General features: G+C 42.6%; 1 protein-coding gene across 1 annotated transcript in view; it reads left to right on the top strand.

Moving 5' to 3' along the window:
- The window catches only part of nav2a (neuron navigator 2a), a 1,091,104-nt gene that overhangs the window by 57,296 nt on the left and 1,010,222 nt on the right, over positions 1-23,586 (top strand). The gene's annotated exons all lie outside the window — the stretch shown is intronic.

The raw sequence follows: 23,586 nt of genomic DNA, 5'->3' as shown, positions 1-23,586 counted from the left end.
CCATGCAAAGAGCATCCTACCCAGATTCCCACCCCCCACCCTATCCCTATAACTCAGCAGATCTCCTCCTAACGGAATTTAGAAGTGTTTAATAAAAATGTTAAAAAATACTCAATCTAAGAATTTGTTAAACTGATGGATATTTTTTTTTCCCTCTCCTGTCATAACCTGCACAATATAAACAAACTCCCATTAACCCTCCCAGTGACATACTGGTTTAAAAAGATGGCGGTGATGGACTAGTGGTGTTATCATTAGACTCTGAATTCAGAAACTCCAGGGAGATAGCGTGTGAGGAAAAATGTATTGAATTAAGAATCTGATGATGACCAGGAAACCATTGTCTGTTGTCAATCTTTGGGAAAGACCCATCTGGCTCACTATCCTTCCATCATCACCTAGTCTGGCCTGCATGTAACTCCAGACCCACAGCAATGTGGTTGACTCTCAATTGCTCTGAAAGGGCCCAGCAAGCCCTTTTGTTGTATCAGTTACTATGAAGTCTCAACAAAGAAATTAAACTGGAAGGATCACTCAGCATCGACCTTGGCATCAGAAAAAACAATGACAGAAACAGCCCTGTCAACCCTGCAAAGTTCTCCTTGCCACCACCTGGGGGCTTGTGCCAAACCTGGAGGGTTGTTGTCCAAGAACTCCCCACCTACGTTCGGGACACCACCCATGCCCTCCACCTCCTCCATGATTTTCGCTTCCCTGGTCCCCAACGCCTTATCTTCACCATGGACATCCAGTCCCTGTACACCTCCATCCCCCATCACGAAGGACTCAAAGCCCTCCGCTTCTTCCTTTCCCGCCGTACCAACCAGTATCCTTCCACTGACACCCTCCTTCGACTGACTGAACTGGTTCTCACCCTGAACAACTTCTCTTTCCAATCCTCCCACTTCCTCCAAACCAAAGGAGTAGCCATTGGCACCCACATGGGCCCCAGCTATGCCTGCCTCTTCGTAGGATATGTGGAACAGTCCATCTTCCGCAGCTACACTGGCACCACCCCCCACCTTTCCCTCTGCTACATCGATGACTATATCGGCGCTGCCTCGTGCTCCCATGAGGAGTTTGAACAGTTCATCCACTTTACCAACACCTTTCACCCCGACCTCGAATTCACCTGGACCATCTCAGACTCCTCCCAACCCTTCCTAGTCCTTTCCATTTTTATCTCGGGCGACCGAATCAACACGGACATTTACTATAAACCGACCGACTCCCACAGCTACCTAGATTACACCTCCTCCCACCCTGCCCCCTGTAAAAACGCCATCCCATATTCCCAATTCCTTCGTCTCCGCCGCATCTGCTCCCAGGAGGACCAGTTCCAAAACCGTACAACCCAGATGGCCTCCTTCTTCAAAGACTGCAATTTCCCCCCAGATGTGATCGATGATGCCCTCCACCGCATCTCCTCCACTTCCCGCTCCTCTGCCCTTGAGCCCTGCCCCTTCAACTGCCACCAGGACAGAACCCCACTGGTCCTCACCTACCACCCCACCAACCTCCATATACAGTGTATCATCCGCCGTCATTTCCGCCACCTCCAAACAGACTCCACCACCAGAGATATATTTCCCTTCCCTCCCCTATCAGCATTCCGAAAAGACCACTCCCTCCGTGACTCCCTCATCAGGTCCACACCCCCCACCAACCCACCCTCCACTCCCGGCACCTTCCCCTGCAACCGCAAGAAATGCAAAACTTGCGCCCACACCTCCCCCCTTACTCCCCTCCAAGGCCCCAAGGGATACTTCCATATCCACCACAAATTCACCTGCACCTCCACACACATCATTTATTGCATCCGACGGTTGGAGGAAGAGCACCTCATCTTCCGCCTAGGAACCCTCCAACCACAAGGGATGAACTCAGATTTCTCCAGTTTCCTCATTTCCCCTCCCCCACCTTGTCTCAGTCAAATCCCTCGAACTCAGCACCGCCTTCCTAACCTGCAGTCTTCTTCCTGACCTCTCAGCCCCCACCCCACTCTGGCCTATCACCCTCACCTTGACCTCCTTCCACCTATTGCATCTCCAACGCCCCTCCCCCAAGTCCCTCCTCCCTACCTTTTATCTTAGCCTGCTGGACACACTTTCCTCATTCCTGAAGAAGGGCTTATGCCCGAAACGTCGATTCTCCTGTTCCTTGGATGCTGCCTGACCTGCTGCGCTTTTCCAGCAACACATTTTCAGCCCTGTCTCACTGATTAGTCAAGTACCAGCCTTATATGTAATGATACCTTACAGACAATGGCCCAGGCACCACCATCACCATCCCAGGAGATATCCTGTCGCACTGGCAGGACAGACCTAGCAGAGGTGGCCGCACAGTGGTATACAGTCAGGAGGGAAGTTGCCCTGGGAGTCCTCAATATTGACTCCAGATCCTATGAAGTCTCATGATTTCAGGTCGAACATGAGGAAGGAAACTTCCTGTTGATTACCGTGGCTGATGAATCAGTACTCCTCCAACTTGAACAACACTTGGAAGAAGTATTGAGGGTGGGAAGGGCACAAAATGTATTCTGGATGGTAGTATTTCAATGTCCACCACCAAGAGTAGCCTGGCAGCAGCACTGCTGGTTGGGTGCTAAAGGACGTAGCTGCTAGACTTTTTAAAAATTAATTCACGGATGAGGTTAGGCTAGCATTTATTGCCCATTGCAAACTGTGGGGAGAGGGCAATTAAGAGTCAACCACATTGCTGTGGGTCGAAAGTCACATGTAGGTTAGACCACGTAAGGATGGTAGATTTTCTTCCCTAAAGAACATTAGTGAATCAGATGGGTTATTTCTGACAAGCGGCAATAAATTCATGGTCCTCCATTAGACTCTTAATTGCACCACCTGGCATGGTGGGATTCAAACCTGGGGTTACCAGAAGCCACCTGGCATGGTGGGATTCAAACCTGGGGTTACCAGAAGCCACCTGGCATGGTGGGATTCAAACCTGGGGTTACCAGAAGCTTACCTGGGTTGCTGGATTAACAGTCCAGTGATTATACCATTTGGCCATCACCTCCCCTATTGGTCAGTGGCAGGTGGCGAGGGAAGCAACAAGAGGGAAAAACATAAGTGACCTCATCCTGACCAATCTGCTGGATGCTGATGCATCTGTCCATGACAGTATTGGTGAGAGTGACCACAGCACAGTCCTTTTTTATTTTCAGATGGAAACCTGTAACTGTAATACAGGGCCCAGCACTGAGACCACAGTTATTTACAATTTATATGAATAACCTGAATGAAGAAAGTGAATGTATGATAACCAATTTTGGTGACACATAAATAGCCTTGAAGGCGAGGATGACATAAAGTGTCTGCAGAGAGGTACAGAAAGGTTGACTGATAAGACAAAAGCTGATGGATAGAATATAATGTGGAAACTGAAGTTATCCCCTTTGCCAGGAATAATAGAAGAACTGAATATTACTTAGGTGGGGAATGACTGCAGAAAGTTGCAGCACAGAGGGATTTGTGAGTCGTCATACATGAATGATGAAAATATTCGATTTCAGAAGGTAATAGAGAAAACAAATGGACTATTACCCCTCCTTTCAAAGGGAATACAATATAAAAGTACGTCAGTCTTTCTTATACTATAAAGACAGTAGTCAGACTGTAGTCAGAATGTTCATCTAAGGAAAGATATACTGGCATTGGAGGCAGTCCAGAGAAGGTTCATTTGATAAATCCTGACTATGGAGGGACTTCCTTATGAGGAGAAATTGAGCTGGCTCTGCTTGCACTTATTGAAGTTTAAAAGAATGAGAGGAAACAATTTTGAAACACAAAGATTGTTAAGGGGCTTGAGAGCGATGCACAAAATAGTTGCAGAAAAGTTGTTTCCCGTCATGGGACAGTTCAGCACCCGAGTACAAAATCTCAGAGTAAGCAGTCGCCCATTTAGGATGGGGTGAAGAGGAATTTCTTCTCTCAGAGCGTTGTGAATCTGTGAAATTCTTCACTGCAGAGGGCTTTGGGTTGATATATGTCGTGGGACAACATAGATTAGGCTGACAGGGATTCCCTCATTAATCTCCTTGTGGAACTTGTTGAATGTGATTTCCCCTGGTTATAGGCAATGGCCTGTCCTATTGGAACACATCACCTGAGCCCTTTATAAAGCAGGCCCATGGCACAGTGATAGTATCCCTGCCTCTCTACTGGGAGATCTAGGTTCAGGTCCCATCTACTCCAGGGGTATGTAATAACATCTCTGAACAGGTTGATTAGAACAATAGGTTAAATATAAACAAAGACCCACCAGTGGACAAGTAGTGGTATAGTGATGAGTCCCTCGGTTGATAATCGGCAGTACGAGATTAGAGTGGTGCTGGAAAAGCACAGCAGGTCAGGGAGCATTCAAGGAGCAGGAAAATCGATGTTTCGGGCAAAAGCACTTTATCAGGATAATCCAGTATTCCAGGCTAATATTCTGAGGACATGGGTCCAGGTCCCACTATGGTGAAACTTTAATTTTAAAGTAATAAGCTCGCCTAACTGTAACCATTGTCATGAAAATCCATGAAGCAAAGCCCGTGAAATAACTCCACAGTGGGTAGTATCTTGTTACCAAGTCACCCTATATTTTCACAGTCCTTGACATTGATCCATCTCTCTCAGAGCCAGCTCTCAGATTGAACGGAAACTCTGATATTCCTGTTTATCCGTCAGCCAAGGCTCCCTGATTGAACCAGTTTAACAGACTCAATCAGGAAACTCATATCCTATGAGGTCCACCTGCTGACCTCGTTCCAGTCCCTACACCCAGGGATGGAACCTGCAGAATAGTCTGCCCGGGCTGGGGCGAGCCTATGTCTGCCATGAGTAGTGGCTCTGTGTAGATATTCATCAGTAAATGACGTTCCTTGCCAGTCAAGCTTTCTACAGACAGATTTCTAGTTATTAAGGGAACTAAGTGGTTTGGAGACAAGGCAGGAAAGTGGAATTGAGAATTATCAGTTCAGTCATGACCTTATTGAATGGCAGGGCAGATTTGATAGATCGACTGGTCTATTTCTGCTCCTTCATCTTATGGTCTGTCAACATTCTTTAGAAAACAAAATCTACCATCCCTACCAGGTCTGATCTACATGTGACTCCAGGCTGTAGCAATATGGCTGACTCTTAACTGCCAACTGGGCAATTAGGGATGGGCCATGAATGCTGGTCCAACAAGTGTATTCCATGTCCAATGAATGGTTAGAAAAATGAATTCTACAGAGTGACAAGATTTTAAAAATTGCTCTGAACTGATGTCTCAATAGTATAATAAAATCACTGTTTATTTAAACTCTGTGCTGCACTCTGGTAACTCGACTGCTCCAAGGATTTGCAAAATCGCAATCGGCAACTTTGTTCAGCTGGTATTGGCCAATGAGAATTGTTCGGCTTGATTTGTGGCCAGCAAATCTTAATCACTTGGTCATTTTATACCCTGTTACAGAATAGAAAAAATAATGCAGGAAATTTGACCCCAAAGCTTGAATTATGCTCTGAAATGTTAATTTTAAACTGGCTTGATCTTGCTAAATTGAGTCTTAACCATCGTTTACCTTGTCTTAAATCAACATTTTTATACATAAGAAATATGTTGAACTTAAGCCAAAATTCATCTTACTCGATTTTATCTTAAGTGGGCCCCACTGTATTAATTCTATCCATGCGTAGTGAAAATTAAATTCACTATCCAAAGTCAGTGTCCTCATGGGTATAGGTGTATACCTAAGAACTGACAGCTATTTGGCAAATGCAAGGAAAATAAATCTGTTTTCTGTATTTTTAAAGCATTGACTATTTTTCAGATTTGCGTTTCTTTATACTTGCTTTGAAAGGTTGAGCTAAGGCTTTTCCGAGTTCACAATTTTTTCTATCCCCCTTAGCTTTTGAAAGAACAGAAACTTCCATCACAGGCCCCACGAGATAAACTGAAATGCGATTTTTGTGGACCTACACATTTAGAATGTAGACCACTCATAGGGTCACAGAGTCATAGAGATGTACAACATGGAAACAGACCCTTCGGTCCAACCCGTCCATGCCGATCAGATATCCCAACCCAATCTAGTCCCACCTGTCAGTGCCTGGCCCATATCCCTCCAAACCCTTCCTATTCATATACCCATCCAAATGCCTCTTAAATGTTGCAATTGTACCATCCTCCACCACTTCCTCTGGCAACCCATTCCATACATGCCCTACTCTGTGTGGAAAAGGTTGCCCCGTAGGTCTCTTTTATATTTTTCCCCTCTCACCCTAAACCTATGCCCTCTAGTTCTGGACTCCCCCACCCCACGGAAAAGACTTTGCCTATTTACCCTATACATACCCCTCATAATTTTATAAACTTCTATTAGGTCACCCCTCAAACTTCGATGCTCCAGGGAAAACAACCCCAGCCTGTTCAGCCTCTACCTATAGCTCAAATCCCCCAAACCTGGCAACATCCTTGTAACTTTTTTCTGAACACTTTTAGATTTCACATCTTTCCGATAGGAAGGAGACCAGAATTGCACGCAATATTCCAACAGTGGTCTAACCAATGTCCTGTACAGCCGCAACATGACCACCCAACTCCTGTACTCAATACTCTGACCAATAAAGGAAAGAATAGCAAATGCCTTCTTCACTATCCTATCTACCTGCGACTCCACTTTCAAGGAGCTATGAAGCTGCACTGTCTCTTTGTTCAGCAACACTCCCTAGGACCTTACCATGCCTAATCGTCAGAAAGAAATTGAGAAACAAACTTGGAAGGAAATCTCAGCTATCTGTAAGAATAGCAGGGTGATTATGGTAGGGGATTTTAACTTTCCAAATGTGGACAGGACTGCCATAGTATTAAGGGTTTAGATGGAAAGGAATTTATTAAGTGTGTACAAGACAATGTTCTGATTCAGTATGTGGATATACCCACTAGAGAAGGTGTAAAACCTGACCTACTCTTGGAAAATAAGGCAGGGCAGATGACTGTTGTCAGTGGGGGAGCACTTTGGGGCCAGCGACCATAATTCTGTTAGATTTAAAATAATGATGGAAAAGGATAAACCAGATCTAAAAGTTGAAGTTCTAAATTAGAGAAAGGCCAATTTTGATGGTATTTGGCAAGAACACTTTCAAAAGCTGATTGGGGGCAGATGTTCACAGGTAAAGGGACAGCTGGACACCACGTTAGCCAACCTCCAGTCTTCCGGCACCTCACCTGTGACTACTGATGATACAAATATCTCAGCAAGAGCCCCAGCAATCACTTCTCTAACTTCCCACAGAGTTCTAGGGTACACCTGATCATGTCCTGGGGTACCTTTACCCATTTAAAGACATCCAGCACTTCCTCCTCTGTAATATGGACATTTTGCAAGATGTCACCATCTGTTTCCCAACAGTCTATATCTTCCATATCCTTTTCTGCAGTAAATACTGATGTAAAATATCCATTTAGTATCTTCCCCATTTTCTGCGGCTGCACACAATGGCCGCCTTGCTGATCTTTGAGGAGCCCTATTCTCTCCCTAGTTACCCTTTTGTCTTTAATATATTTGTAAAAACTCTTTGGATTCTCCCTAGCTTTATTCGCCAAAGCTATCTCATGTCCCCTTTTTGCCTTCCTGATTTCCCTCTTAAGTATACTCCTACTTCCTTTATACTCTTCTAAGGCTTCACTCGATCGATCCTGTCTATACCTGACATATGCTTCCTTCTTTTTCTTCACCAAACCCTCAATTTCTTTAGTCATCCAGCATTCCCTATACCTACCAGCCTTTCCTTTCACCCTAACAGGAGTATAATTTCTCTGGATTCTTGTTATCTCATCATTCAAATGAACAAGAGCAACTTCTGGGCACAGGAAAGGCTTAATCTTGGAACCCTGTTCTGTTGCTAGTTTATTGTAGCCTTGTATTATCTGTGAATGGGGGGATAGGAAAACAAGTCATCTCCTGAAACCAGGCAGGAATAAATCCTGTTATTTCTGGAAGTGGACACAGAGCATAGAGAACCATTTTCTGAACATGGTGTGTGGGGTGCAGGGCTAGGACGTGGGGGAGTTCAGGCCCAAAATTATTGAATTCAATATTGAGTCTGGAACGCAGCAGGTTCCCCAAGCAGAAAATGAGATGTTGTTCTTCCAGCTTGCACTGAGCTTCACTGGACCACTGCAGCAAGCCTGAGATAGAGATGTTGGCCAGGGAACAGGGTGAGGTATTAAAGTGACAGGCAACTGGAAGCTCAGGGTCTTTTTTGCAGGCAGAACATAGATGTTCAGTGAAGTGGTCATCCAGTGCACACTTTAGTTCCCCAATAGAGGAGATCACATTGTGAGCCTGAACACCCCCATGTCCTAGCCCCCAACCACATACACCAGGCCTTGTTATGACATCATCTGACATTGTACATTGTTGTTAGCAACCAACAGTCTTCATTAGCAGCTATTCACCCTCCCAGCCAGATCGTTACTGACTCCATTGTCCAGTTGTTCATCTCTCTCTTTGGGCTCTATCCCTACCAATCATTTACTCCTTACCGCTCCCCCCACCCAATCTTCTGCATATAAACCAACATTTACCTAGCTACCATCAATTCTGAGGAAGGGTCACCGGACCCGAAACTTAAACTTTGATTTCTCTTCACAGATGCTGCCAGATCTACTGAGCTATTCCAGCAACTTCCACTTATGCTCCTAGATTAGATTGTGCAGTTAAACTGCTCACTTCCCCGTTAATACGCAGAGCTTTTAAGTGCCCATGTTTAGTCTCGTAACTTAAAGTTGCAGCGAATATTTGCAAAGAGTGGTCCAAATCTTCCAGTCTCCAAATTGTTGGATACTGGTGTGTCAATGGAAATGACAGCTTTACCAGTGGAGTGCCACAAGGATTGGTGTTGGTCCACTTTTTTGTCATTTATATAAATGATTTAGATATGAACATAGGAGATATAGTTAGTAAGTTTGCAGATGACACCAAAATTGGAGGTGTAGTGGACAGCAAAGAAGGTGACCTCAGATTACAACAGGATCTTGATCAGATGGGCCTGGCAACATCCTTGTAAATTTCTTCTGAACCCGTTCAAGTTTCACAACATCCTTCCTATGGGAAGGAGACCAGAAATGCACACAATATTCTAACAGTGGCCTAACCAATATGCAGTACAGCTGCAACATGACCTCTCAATGCCTGTACTCAATACTCTGACCAATAAAGGATATCATACCAAATGCCTCCACTTTCAAAGAACTATGAACCTGCACTCCAAGGTCTCTTTGTTCAGCAATATTCACCATGACCTTACCATTAAGTTTATAAGCCTCACCAAAATGCAGCACCTCACATTTTTCTAAATTAAACTTCATTTGCCACTCCTCGGCCCATTGGCCCATCTGATCAAGATCCCGTTGTACTCTGAGGTAACCTTCTTACTGATGAAGTGTTCATGATTGAAACGTCGGCTGTCCTGCTCCTTGGATGCTGCCCGACTGGCTGTGCTTTTCCAGTAGCACACTTTTCAACTCTGATCTCCAACATCTGCAGTCCTCATTTCCTTCTAACCTCCTTCGCTGTTCTCTACATCTCCAATTTTGGTGTTATCTGCAAACATACTAACTATACCTCACAGGCTTCCAGTCTAAAAAAACAACCCTCCGCCACCACCCTCTGTCTTCTACCTTTGAGCCAGTTCTGTATCCAAATGGCTAGTTCTCCCTGTATTCCATGTGATCTAACCTTGCTAATCAGTCTCCCAGGGGGCACCTTGTCGAACGTCTTATTGAAGTCGATATAGGTCACATCTACTGCTCTGCCCTCATCAGTCTTTTTTGTTACTTCTTTAAAAAAGTCAATCAAGTTAGTGAGACATGATTTCCCATGCACAAAGCTATACTGAGTATCCCTAATCAGTCCTCACCTTTTCAAATACATGTACATCCTATCCCTCAGGATTCCCTCCAACAACCTGCCAACCACCAACGTCAGGCTCACTGGTCTGTAGTTCCCTGGCTTGTCCTTACACCCTTCTTAAACAGTGGCACCACGTTAGCCAACCTCCAGTCTTCTGGATCCTGACCTGTGACTATCAATGATACAAATATCTCAACAAGAGGCCCAGCAATCACTTCCCTAGCTTCCCACAGAATTCTAGGGTACACCTGATCAGGTCCTGGGGATTTATCCACTTTTATGCGTTTCAAGACTTCCAGCATCTCATCCTCTGTAACATGGGATATGGACATAATAGTTACCCTTTTGTCTTTATTGTATTTAAAATACCCTTCGGATTCGCCAAAGCTATCTCATGTCCCCTTTTTGCCCTCCTGGTTTCCCTCTTAAGTATACTCCTACAGCCTTTATATGCTTCTAAGGATTCACTCGATCTCTGCTGTCTATACCTGACACATGCTTCCTTCTTTTCCTTAACCAAAACCTCAATTTCTCTATTCATCCAGCATTCCCTACACTTACCAACCTTGCCTTTCACTCTAACAGGAGCAGACGGTCTCTGGACTCTTGTTATCTCAATTCTGAAGGCTTCCCATTTTCCAGCGGTCCCTTTACCTGCGACCATCTGCACCTAGTCAAGTTTTGGAAGGTCTTGCTGAATACCATAAAAATTAGCCTTCCTCCAATTTAGAACCCCAACTTTGAGATCTGGTCTATCCTTTTCCATCACTATTTTAAAACTAATAGAATTATGGTCCCTGGCTCCAAAAGTGCTCCCTCGCTGACACCTCAGTCACTTGCCCTGCCTTATTTCCCAAGAGTAGGTCAAATTCTGCATCTTCTCTCATAGATATATCCACATTCGGAATCAGAAAATTTTCTTGTACACCCTTAATAAATTCCTCTCCATCTAAACCCTTAACACTAGGGCAGTTCCAGTCTATGTTTGGTAAGTTAAAATCCCCTACTATAACCTCCCTATTATTCTCACAGATCACTGAGATCTCCTTACAAATTTGTTTCTCAATTACCCACTGTCTTTTTTTGGGGGGTCTGTAGTATAATCCAAATAAGGTAATAATCATCCCTTTCTTATTTCTCAGTTCCACTCAAATAACTTCCCTGGTTGTATTCCCAGGAATATCCTCCCTATGTATAGCTGTACTGCTATTCCATATCAAAAACATCACATCCCCCTCCTCTCTTGCCCCCACTTTCTATCCTTCCTTTATCATTTTTATCTTGGAACATTAAGCTGCCAGTCCTGTCTTATCCCTGAGCCATGTTTCTGTAATTGCTATGATATCCCAGTACCATGTTCCTAACCATGCCCTGAGTTCATCTGCCTTCCCTGTTAGGCCTCTTGCTTTGAAATAAATGCAGCTTAATTTACCTCATCCTCTGCTTTGCTCCTGCCTGCCCTGAATATTTGACTTGCTCCTTTTCCCAACTTTACCAGTCTCAGACTGATCTCTTTCCTTACTATCTCCCTGGATCCCTTGTGGCAATATACAAGTCATGTACAGCCTTGAACAAACAAAAGGCAATCCTTTGAATGAGTGTTAAATGGATTGAACACTGTTAGGAAATGCGATTGAAGACTTGTGAGCAGATGAGGTTTTGGATATTTTTAAAGGAGAAATGGAAAATGTGTGAGAAGCAACTTGCTTTGATGATTTATTCATGTTCTGGGGTTATCGAGCTTTCTGAATGGAGTGGTTGTTTCTTCAGCAGTGATTGTTGTAGACCACATATTTGAGGAATTCTTGGACATCAAAAAATCAAAAACCAATAATGGAAGAGAATAAAAGTAAAATGCAACTTGTAAATTGACATTTTTTGAAACTATTACACTGAATACGATCTTTCTTTTTGTTGTGCTCATCGAGCTAATGAGAAGGTTGTTGGACTTGCTATCATAAATGACTGGCAGATTACAGTATGGATTGGACAAAAATATGTTCATGTCTACAATCTACTTGATTCTATCACTGAGAAACCCCATTCAGACAGTTCCTCATAGTGGAAATAACGGGAGTTCACTACTGTCCCATATATCTATATGGCTTGTTACAGATTGACATCAGTAGTCCTTGGGGTGGAGGTGTGGGCTAGGTTCTCAGTGAATATAATCGTTCGGATATAGAGAGAAGAGGCTTTTTGGAAGGAAAGAAAATAAATTAATTGTTTCAGAATGTGTTGTCCTCACTTTTTAGCTACTGCTTTTTATAAAAAGCTAAGCGGTTTTTGCACAGCAGCTGTGGTTTCAGTAGTTAGAAAGGAAATGGGTACTTGTACTGGATCAGGGTATCTTTCCTGTCCCTTCCTGATATATTACAGCTGGTCTCCTTCAAAGTCATTCTGTGGTAAGTTGAAACTCGTTGCATTTCTTGGCTGGCACAGAGTGATTCTGTATCAATGTTGGCAGACAGGAGAGAGGTCTGAACCATTGTTACATCTTTCTGCTAACGTTTGAAATGTTTTCAGGTCTTGTTGCAGTGGAAAATGAATGCTACATGTAAGCTGAAAGCATTATCCACTGCAAATTTTGCAGATCACATCAGCATTAGTGAAAAGGTAACCGAATTTACATAAAATGCACGTTTTCACTTCTGAAAGCAACTTAGATTCGGCTGGATTTGTGACTGAAATTTCTCTTCCTTCCTTCCCCATAGCCGCTGACAAATTCTTTGTTCTCTATTGATGTATGTGTATTCTTTGCTGTTCCTGCATACTTCACTCCAAATATAGGAAACCATTAATTATCTGGTGCTTTTGCAGCATCTGATCTGTCTGCATGTGCCTTGTGCATTCATGAGAAATCAGTAAACAAATGTAGCTGCCATTTCAATTGGACAGCTCCTCTTGGCCTACATTTTAATTTCACACTGAGACACTAGGCCTTGGAGCAAACCAAATTACAAATGATTATCAAAAGCACCAACTATACTGAATAAATGTTTCAGTGAAGGCGCCACTTTGGAGTTAATGTTAGAAGTGATATGTGGTTGTCAATTTATTTTTATGTATTGTTGTGGAAAAGACCAAAGCCCCTCAAAATATATTTTATAAAATAAAGATACTTATTAAAACCTAAGTATTGTCACAGTATGTAAAAATACATCTCTTCTGTTTACTGCTGTAGATGGACCATGTCAGCAGCTTGAGCAGTACAAGTGAAATGTTGTCAACTGGAAGATTAATTCTGTTAGGAGAAAGCAGTTAACATTTTGAGTTCAGTGACCCTTCTTCACAGGTGCGGCCAGACCTGCTGAGTTTCTCTCGCAATTTCTGATCTACAACATGCGCAGCACATCTGGGACGGAGAGAGTTACCTGGACACTTTATTTCAGGAGGCAGCCACACTTGGTAGATTAAGTAACTCAAACTCAGTTAGTGATCAGGGCCAACAGGGTGTGAGTGTAAGTGAGGCAGGTAGGGGGATTCTGAGTTCAGGAGTGGAGGAGCCTCAGCCCTTGGCCTTGTCCAACAGGTATGAGATTCTTACTCCCTGTATGGATGAGGAAAAGGGCTGCGGGGAGGATGAGCCAGCTGACCACGGCACCATGGTACAGAAGGTTATTGAAGAGGGTGGAGCAAAAAGACAAGTAGAAAGCGAAAGGGAGTATGGAGTTAAATGGAAAGATAAACAGCAGGATAGCACGTGTGCAGGTGGGTTTAAGCTCGAGGCAGATGAGGAATGCAGCAAAAAAGAAGGATAACTTAGGACATCTAATGATTTCTATTACCCCAAATAATGATAAGAAAGTTAGCATTAGGGCACTTTACCTGAATGCTTGTAGTTTTCGTAACAAAGTAGGTGAATGAACAGCACAAATCATCGTGAATGATTATGATGTGGTAGAGATGTGGTTGCAGGGAGCTCAGGTCTGGCAGTTAAACATCCAAGGATTTACAAGGTATCGAAAAGACAGGCAGGTGGGCAGAGGGGGCAAGGTTGCCTTGTTAGTTAAGAATGAAATTACACCTGTGGCACTGAAGGACAGGGTCAGATGATGTGGAGTCTGTGTTGAGGAACCACAAAGGCAAAAAAACCATAATGGGAGTTATGTACAGACCTCCCAGCATTGGTCAGGACCAGGGATGCAAGATGTTTTGGGAAAAAGATAGGACATGTCAGAAAGACAAGGTCACGGTGATCTTGGGGGACTTCAATATGCAGGTGGACTGGATGAATAATGTTGCCGGTGGATCCAAAGAAAGGGAATTCATCGAATGCTTACAGGATGGATTTTTGGAGCAGCTTGTGATGGAGCCCACAAGGGAATAGGCTATTCTGGACTTAGTGCTATGTAATGAGCCAGACTTTATAAGAGATCTTAAAGTAAGGGAACACTTAGGCCTGCACTGTTGGTATCACTCTGCATCACAAATCAACCATCCAGTCAACTGAGTATCCAGCTTCAGCATACTGTTCCTCTTTTTTTAAACCAGAATTCATTGTGTGTTATATCTACAAGGTGGCCTGCAGTAGTGGGGAAGGGTACTAGGCACATTAGTACACGGGTGTGCGTTCAAGGTGGTTTTGCCCAGTAACAGAAGTTCGATTAGTTTTTTATGTGCATGTTCAGGAGTACTCAGTATCATAATTTCTTGATTGGTTTTTGGGCAAAGCTTTATGTTTAGACAATGCAGCAGAAATGTTCAGCCTGCAGAGGAGAAAATTTCTCTCTCTCTCCCACTTAATTTCCTCCTTGAATGAATTAAGGTAAAATCACCTTCAGAGATACTGAAATGGCGAAATCTTAATGAGTGAATGAATGAGTGAGAATTGATGTTTCCACAATGTTGTCTCCTCAGAGAGGTAAAAGGAAATAAATGGAAGGTAACTGAAGGAAATCATCTCATCAGATAGCGTGTGCTTCGTTGGCTCTTTTTGTTCCCTCCCCACCTGTAATATTTGTGTCTTGTGTCTTTATGTGCTTGTTTAAATGAATGTGTATGGGATTTTTTGAAAAGGAGTAGGATTTAAGATAATAATCTGTGGTTTTAAATTGATGGCTGAAAAGAAGCAATGTATTTCCAATAGGTGGCTGTTTTCTTGTTTAATACAGAGCCCTGGTGGGTGGTTTGTTTGAACCTGCATTCATCAGCCAGTTAGTTTGGGGATGTTGAATAATTTTACTAAATCTTTCCACATTTGTGACAACTCTAGGAATACGGGGGCTTGATTTCTCAGTCTCACAATAATCTTGCACTTGCACCTCCTTCCTTGCCAGTCAGTCAAAATATTTCCCAAAAGCCTTTAGAGCGTGGTGCTTTCAAAATAGGCTGTTAATTCCACTGACATTTCCGCCACCTCCAAACAGACCCCACTACCAGGGATATATTTCCCTCCCGACCCCTTTCCGTCTTCCGCAAAGACCGTTCCCTCCGTGACTACCTGGTCAGGTCCACGCCCCCCCCTATAACCCACCCTCCAATCCTGGCACTTTCCCCTGCCATCGCAGGAACTGTAAAACCTGCGCCCACACCTCCTCCCTCACCTCTATCCAAGGCCCTAAAGGAGCCTTCCACATCCATCAAAGTTTTACTTGCACATCCACTAATATCATTTATTGTATCCATTGCTCCCGATGTGGTCTCCTCTACATTGGGGAGACTGGGCGCCTCCTAGCAGAGCGCTTTAGGGAACATCTCCGGGACACCCGCACCAATCAACCACACCGCCCTGTGGCCCAACATTTCAACTCCCCCTCCCACTCTGCCGAGGACATGGAGGTCCTGAGCCTCCTTCACCGCCGCTCCCTCACCACCAGACGCCTGGAGGAAGAACGCCTCATCTTCCGCCTCGGAACACTTCAACCCCAGGGCATCAATGTGGACTTCAACAGTTTCCTCATTTCCCCTTCCTCCACCTCACCCTAGTTCTAAACTTCCAGCTCAGCACTGTCCCCATGACTTGTCCGGACTTGTCCTACCTGCCTATCTCCTTTTCCACCTATCCACTCCACCCTCTCCTCCCTGACCTATCACCTTCATCCCCTCCCCCACTCACCCATTGTACTCTATGCTACTTTCTCCCCACCCCCACCCTCCTCTAGCTTATCTCTCCACGCTTCAGGCTCACTGCCTTTATTCCTGATGAAGGGCTTTTGCCCGAAACGTCGATTTCGAAGCTACTTGGATGCTGCCTGAGCTGCTGTGCTCTTCCAGTACCACTAATCCAGAATCTGGTTTCCAGCATCTGCAGTCATTGTTTTTACCTTGTTAATCTCCTTAATTGAGTCAAAGCTACAGAAAATTTAGCTGCAGTTTTTGTCTCAGGTACTTCATTTCTACTTTTTCAAAAAATGCCTTATCTTTAGTTACAAGGGAGCACCATGTGCAGAAAATGTTGTACACAATGATTAAATCCAATGACTAGTGTCAAAAGGGTGAATCTAATTATTGCCTCTTATCAGAAGTCTGACCTTTAAGTAAATTGTGTGTTGGGATATTGTTTCAATATAAAATGCCTGAAACTGTGTGTTTTTCATGACTTGCTGTATGTCACAGCACTACAAGTCATCACCACGTGGAACCTACGAATTTGCCAATGACATCATTTCCCAGATAACCTCCAATGACTTTGAATGATAGCATTATCATGTGCCATTATCCAGCAGCAATTCAGTGGACTTGCTGTGAATTCATTTCAATATACAACTGTGAACTGAGTTGTAAAGTGCACCTGCTCAAAGTAGTTCAGCTCCTTTAATGAGCTGTTATAATATTCCCTGAAGGATAATTTTGAAAGGTACTTGGTCACTATCACATTAAGATGCTTTGAATTCTATTCACCATTTAGAATAAGGTGAACTCTGATAAAGGGTGGTTTTGTGAACTGTGCTGTTTGCACACACTGTCATTGGCCTCTTGAGTGATGTATTCAGAAGCTTTCACGATTTCTTACTTCTATTGTGCAGACAGCAATTGGGGCTTGTAAAAAGCACACATAGGTTTTAGTCCATGCTGCAAGGTTTTAGTGTAGTTTTACTCTGTTATTAGCAGCATGACCATACTTTGAGCTTAGATGTTTTGGTGAATGATGACTGTGTTGCTTTATTAGTCCCATTCCAATCATCCATCATCCCTGTGTTCACTGTTTCCCAATCTGAAATATCTCAATTTAACATTCTCATCCACATTTCAAATTCCTCCATTACCTTGCCCTTCCCTGTGTTTACAACCTCCTGCAATCTTCAAGACCTTCACACTTCTCCAATTTTAGCATCTTGTGCATCTCTGATCTTTCTCGCTTCACCATTTGTGGCCCTGTATTTAACTGCCTTGGCCCAAAGTGCCGGAATTTCCTCTCTACATTCTTTTCACTTCACTTCACTTTTCCTTTAAAACTTTCCTCTTCACCCAGTGTTTGGTCACCTGTCCTGATATCTCCTCCTGTGGCTTGGTGTCAATTTCTTTATTGATAAAACTGTTCTTAAGTGCCTTAGGATGTTTTGCAATATTAACGTTGCTCTGTGAATGTAAGTTATTACTTTATTGTTGCAACGTTTATAGTTTATGTGCTTTAATATATATATAACTTTTAGTTTTAGGAATTACAATTTTCTGCACCTTGAACTCCAGTGTACTTAAAAGATTGGAGTAAGTTGTTTTAAGGGGCTAAGACCTGGGAAGGTAACACAATCAAAATCCTGTGCTGAGCTGCTGAAAAGAAATGGCAGTTCAGAAGGTTACCTATGTTTATTTAATAGAATCAGAGTTGAAGAAATGGAGCTGTAATAAAAACACAGGTGGGCTTACTTAGCCAGAGATGTGGTTTTGCAAAACTTACAGTGATGGGAGTCCAAAGGGAGTGAGAGCTAAGTTAGCTTTAAAGCAATCTGTAAACCCTAAAAGTAAGATTAAGGACAGCCTGGAGCGAAATGAGTTTATTTGGTTTTAATTTATTTGGGCGTGTGTTTGTTGGAAGAAATTACATGCAGTTTGAGGCTGGGAGAGTGCTAAAGTCGAGAAGTGGTTTGGTGTAGCACAATTGTTTCTGTTGCTTGACTCCAGGCAGTTAGAGCTCTGAGGACCTATAGAATCATGATTGCATGGACAAAGGTTAGGCCTGGAAGAAAGTCTGGGAGCTACTGATAGTTCAATGCAGCCGAGAGTGTGGTGAAGGATGTCCATAAGTTGTTGCAATCTGATGCAGCTGAGAATGAATGAAACTTGTAGAAGTTAAGCAGCAACCAGTGAAGCCAGCTATTAGATAAAAAAATTGAAATTGTTCAGCTGAATAGATGCTAGGGAACAGTCTTGGGAGTTCTGGGAAACCCTATATTGTGAGAAGAGATTGAACTGCCATTTGTGGCAGTGTCAGTCAGAGAGGCTAAGGGCATTCCAAAAGTGAAATCTTCAAAAGTAGAGATTTAGAATCCCTCACAGGAAACAGAATTTTAATGTATGTTGAAATGAATTCAGAGCAAGTCTACTGAACTGCTGCTAGATAATGACATGTGACAATTCGTAGATTCCACATGGTGATAGAACATAGAACATTCCATTGCAGTAAAGGCCCTTCAACCCTTGATGTTGCGCTGACCTGTGAAACCAATCTGAAGCCCATTTAACCTACACTATTCCACTGTCATCCATATGTTTATCCAATGACCATTTAAATGGCCTGAAAGTTGGTGAGTCTACTACTGTTGCAGGCAGGACATTCCATGTTCTTACTTCTCTCTGAGGAAAGAAACTACCTCTGACATCTGTCCTATATTTATCACTCCTCAATTTAAAACTATGTCCCCTTGTGCTAGCCATCACCATCTGAGGAAAAAGGCTCTCACTGTCCACCCTATCTAATCTCCTGATCATCTTATGTGTCTCTATTAAATCACCTCTCAACCTTCTTCTCTCAAACAAAAACAGCCTCAAATCTCTCAGCCTTCCCTCAGAAGACCTTCCCTCCATACCAGCAACATCATGGTAAATCTCCTCTGCACCCTTTCCAATGTTTCCACATCCTTCCTATAATGCGGTGACCAGAACTGTACACAATACTGCAAGTGTGGCACCACCAGAGTTTTGCACAGCTGCAACATGACCTCATGGCTCTGAAACTCAATCCCTCTACCAATAAAAGCTAACACACCATATGCCTTCTTAACAACCCTATCAACCTGGGTGGTAACTTTCAGGGATCTATGTACCTGGACACTGAGATCTCTCTCCTCATTGACATTACGAAGAACCTCACTATTAGCCTAGTGCTCTGCATTCTGGTTACTCCTTCCAAAGTGAATCACCTCACTCTTGTCCGCATTAAACCCCATTTGCCACCTCTCAGCCCAGCTCTGCAGCTTATCTATGTCCCTCTGTAACCTGCAACCTCCTTTGGCACTGTCCACAACTCCACCGTCCTTAGTGTCATCCGCAAATTTACTAACCCATCTTTCAACACCCTCATCCAGATCATTTATAAAAATGACAAACAGCAGTTACCCCCAAAACAGATACTTGTGGTACACCACTAGTAACTGAACTTCAGGATGAACATTTCTCATCAACCACCTCCCTCTGACTTCTTTCAGCTAGCCAATTTCTGATCCAAACTGCTAAATCACCCTCAATCCCATGCCTCCACATTTCCTGCAATAACCTACTGTGGGGAACCTTATCAAATGCTTTACTGAAATCCATGTACAGCACATCAACCACTTACACATCCACCTGTTTGGTCACCTTCTCAAAGAATGACTTTAGTGCTGTGAAACACAGCAAGTCGTGAAAATCACACAGTTTCAGGCATTTTACATTGAAGCAACATCCCGACGTACAACTCACTTAAATGTCAAACTTTTGATAAGAGTCAATAATTAGATTTGGTGACCCACAGTTTCACTAATGTCTGGGTTGACTGCATTGGCTGTTTAAAATGTAGGCTGTAGCATGCTCCATCAAACTTTGTCTGCTGACTCATATTCACCTGAATAGCAGTGTCTACATTATAATGTGTCTGTTTTAGCATCGTTATCTTACCTTCAGTCATTGTTCCGTATGTTTCTTTTGTTTAAATGTATGTGGTAAAGATTCTTATTATTGTGTTTAAATTCAACCCTACAATGTTGCTGCTTATTTTCTTACCCTTGGTTCTATCAGGTATTATGGTTAATCAAACCAGATTATAATGAAATATAGGAGCAAATTACTGCAGATGCTGGAATCTGTACTGAAAACAACAAATGCTGGAGATCACAAAGGGTCCATCACAGCATCTATGGAGAGAGAGCGAGCTAATGTTTCAAGTCTAGATGACTCTTCATCCAAAGATCTGACTTGTCCAGTATTCTCACAACTGGGATCATAACACTGTTATATTTTACCCCACAACTTTGTCGAGGTGTTTCTCATTTTTCTTCCCTGCTCTCCTGATAGCATTAACTCATGTTAAGTACACTTCATAGACAACAGAAGTCCTCTGCTGTCTCATTCAAGCAGTCCTTTCCACATTGCATTCAGAGACTGGTGTCAGTATATCTGCACCAGGAGGCTGACCTTGATTCTCTTCAACCATCTGCACCTAGACACATGCAATTCTTACAGAGGAGGTGATAGCCTAATGGTATTATTGTTAGAATATTATCTTGAGACCTAGGTAATGTTCTGCAGAAATGTGTTCAAATCCTGCCATGGCAAAAGGTGGAATTTGAGTTCCTTTTAAAAACAAATAAATTTCCTTCTTCCTCTGGGCAAGAAACGATGGTCAATTTGTCAGGAAAATGCCATTTGATTCTAATGTCTTTGAGGGAAGGAAGTTAGTGTCCTTATTGATCTGACACTAAATGCTGGCCTGGTCAGTGTTGTACACCTCATGTGAAAGAGGAAGGACAATGTCACTGAGTGAAGAATTCCTGATTGATATCCTTCAAAGTCTAGCACTTCCCTTGCTCACACCCTATTCCATATCTTCTTTGGAAAGGTCACAAATCTTCCTGATTTGCCTACCTCAGTTGTATAATGATAACTGCATGTATGCAGTGACTCAATGAATATATAAAAATGGGGTGCTTCATGTGCAATTTGACGGTTGTATTCCTGGAGAGTTGAATTGAAGATTCCAGTGCCCATGGCTGGAAAGTAGTCATGCCCTGAGCAAACGATTCTCTCTGCTACTGTCAGATCATGAATTTTGTGAAAGCAGAATTTGGAATTAGCATTGGTTGGCGGTAGGGGTTAAAAACATTTTGTTTTGATAAAGAAACTGGAGGGAAGGTTGGGTATGGTGGAATATTTTATGACTGGATAATGCATTTTAGGACATTAATTAAATTACAGGTAAACACCATTGATTGTCTTGTATTACTGCTCCACACCCACAAAATCCCAAATAACTTTCATCACTAGTTCAGACATGTAGTGCAGGTGGTGGTCAAGGGAGTGTATTTGGTACAATGCTCACAGTTAGAGGGCTGAAGCAACCAAAAGGATATCTCACCAGGTGTTTGGATCTGAATTGGAAGATTGCCAGAGAAAAGGAGTACGTTTCATGCATGAAATGAAGTTGTCTGTCGAAACAAGCTGCTTTGAGTATTTGTGTGGAAAAGAATCAACATGAGACAGCCTTGAGGAACCTGTTAATGAATGGGTGCGGATATAAAAATCAACATGTTTGGAGGAGGCTTCTTTGAAGTAACAAGTATTTAATGAGCTTGTATAATGTAGTTGTTACATAGATTTACCATGGTGAACAAGTGTACACACAATTGAATGGATTTGCACATTAATAATACTTATAAATTGTTTATAGGTCAGATTCTTCCATGAAGTGTAAAGAAGTTTATTCGATGAATAATTGAGTCACACAAATGTCTGTGTAGTTCTCCACACTGTATAGCCTTGTACAGATCCTGAACTAGGGGACAGTAAGTCATATGCAGAAAAGGGGGGAAAGTAATATGACTTTTATGAAAGGATTCCTTGTTAAAATGTGGTATGTGTGTTGGATGAGGACCGCATTTGAATATTTATTCTTCTTTTCCTGTCACCACCACACAATAAAACACCTTGCTAGTATTCACAACTAATTGTATTTGAATCAGCCGAATATATGCCCAGCATCTATGGAGCCATCATATTCAGAAGAATCATAGAATCTGTACAGTGTGAGTGCAGGCCATACAGCACATTGAGTCCACACTGACATTGAGTCCAAAGACCATCTCATCCAAACCCAAACCCCTACACTTTCCCTGTAACCCTGCATTTACCATGGCTAATCCACCTCGCCTGCACATCCCTGAGCACTATCGGCAATTTAGCATGGCCAATCCACCAAAGCTGCACATCTTTGGTTTGTGACAGGAAACCAGAACACCAGGAGGAAGCCCACGCAGATATGGGGAGAATATACAAACTCCACATAGACAGTTGCCCAAGGGTGGAAACAAACCTAGGTCCCTGGTGCCATGAGGCAGCAATATGAACACTGAGTCACCGTGCCAAAGAGAAGAAGGAAAATTTCAATTTGTGAGTGTGTGTGTGTTATAAATTGCCATATAAATTGAAGGAAGAGTGAATCACTGCCAAATAATAGTGTCATTTTAGTTTGATGATCCTATTCTGCAATAACTGCAGTCATTACAAGATACAAAAGGTAGATCTTTAATGAATTAATCCTCTTGTAACAGATCAAGGAAACAGTTTGCTATAAATTATGACTGTAACAAAACATTTGTGAAGTTTTCATTGGCTTAGTGCTGTGAGGAAACGTTGATTCAATGAGCTGGGAACATTGTACTGAGCACTAGCCTCTGTGCTTCATAATTGACAAAGAAGAGGTTGAGTTCACATTTTAAGGAGCTCTTTCAGCAAATGTAATAAGAAAAATAACATATCTTATTGAAGATAAAGCAAAGAAAAATTTATAGAATCACCTTATTTAATTTTATATTCAGTGAACTTTTAGCTCATTCTTGGAAGATGCAAGTCAAGGCATAAGCTTTACAAAATATTGAAACTGGTCAGACCAGAGTTTGTGTATAGCTTTTAAATACGAACTTGACTTTGAACATCACTCACCCTATTTTAACTACCAGAGGGTTTTATACTGTCCAGTCCTTCAAAGATAATTGCATTTTTACTTTTGTTTTCCATTTTGTCAAACTATATCAGGCTACTAATACTTTTGCTGTACTGGCCTTCATTTATTAACTCATTATAATGGCGTTAGAGTTGGAGTAAGTGTCTGTGAAAAGGTTAGAGGTAAAAACAATGACTGCAGATGCTGGAAACCAGATTCTGGATTAGTGGTGCTGGAAGAGCACAGCAGTTCACCTAAAAAGTTAACCTAACCTCAATGGAAGTTACCAGCTACAGTATGCAATCTTGTGAGGAGATCACCTTTCTCCTTTTTAATCTTATTGGGGCTAAATTTCTTAACATTCCCACAAAGGAAGTCACTGAGTTTATTGTGGAAAATATAACCTCAGAACCAATTTTGGTCACCTAAAACTCACATTCCATTAAAAACACAATCCATTGGGACATAGCATTCCACTCTGAGAAGAAGAAACATTTGTTCAGTAAATGCTTTGACCCACATGTTCATGTGATTCAATGTATACTCATCACCTGTCATTATGTGAGCCGATTTGAGGGTAAACCCATTGCAAGTGTAAATCAAA

This window comes from Chiloscyllium punctatum, chromosome 22, assembly GCF_047496795.1.
Source record: "Chiloscyllium punctatum isolate Juve2018m chromosome 22, sChiPun1.3, whole genome shotgun sequence".
Lineage (NCBI taxonomy): Eukaryota > Metazoa > Chordata > Chondrichthyes > Orectolobiformes > Hemiscylliidae > Chiloscyllium > Chiloscyllium punctatum.
This window is presented reverse-complemented; position numbering and strand designations above follow the sequence as displayed.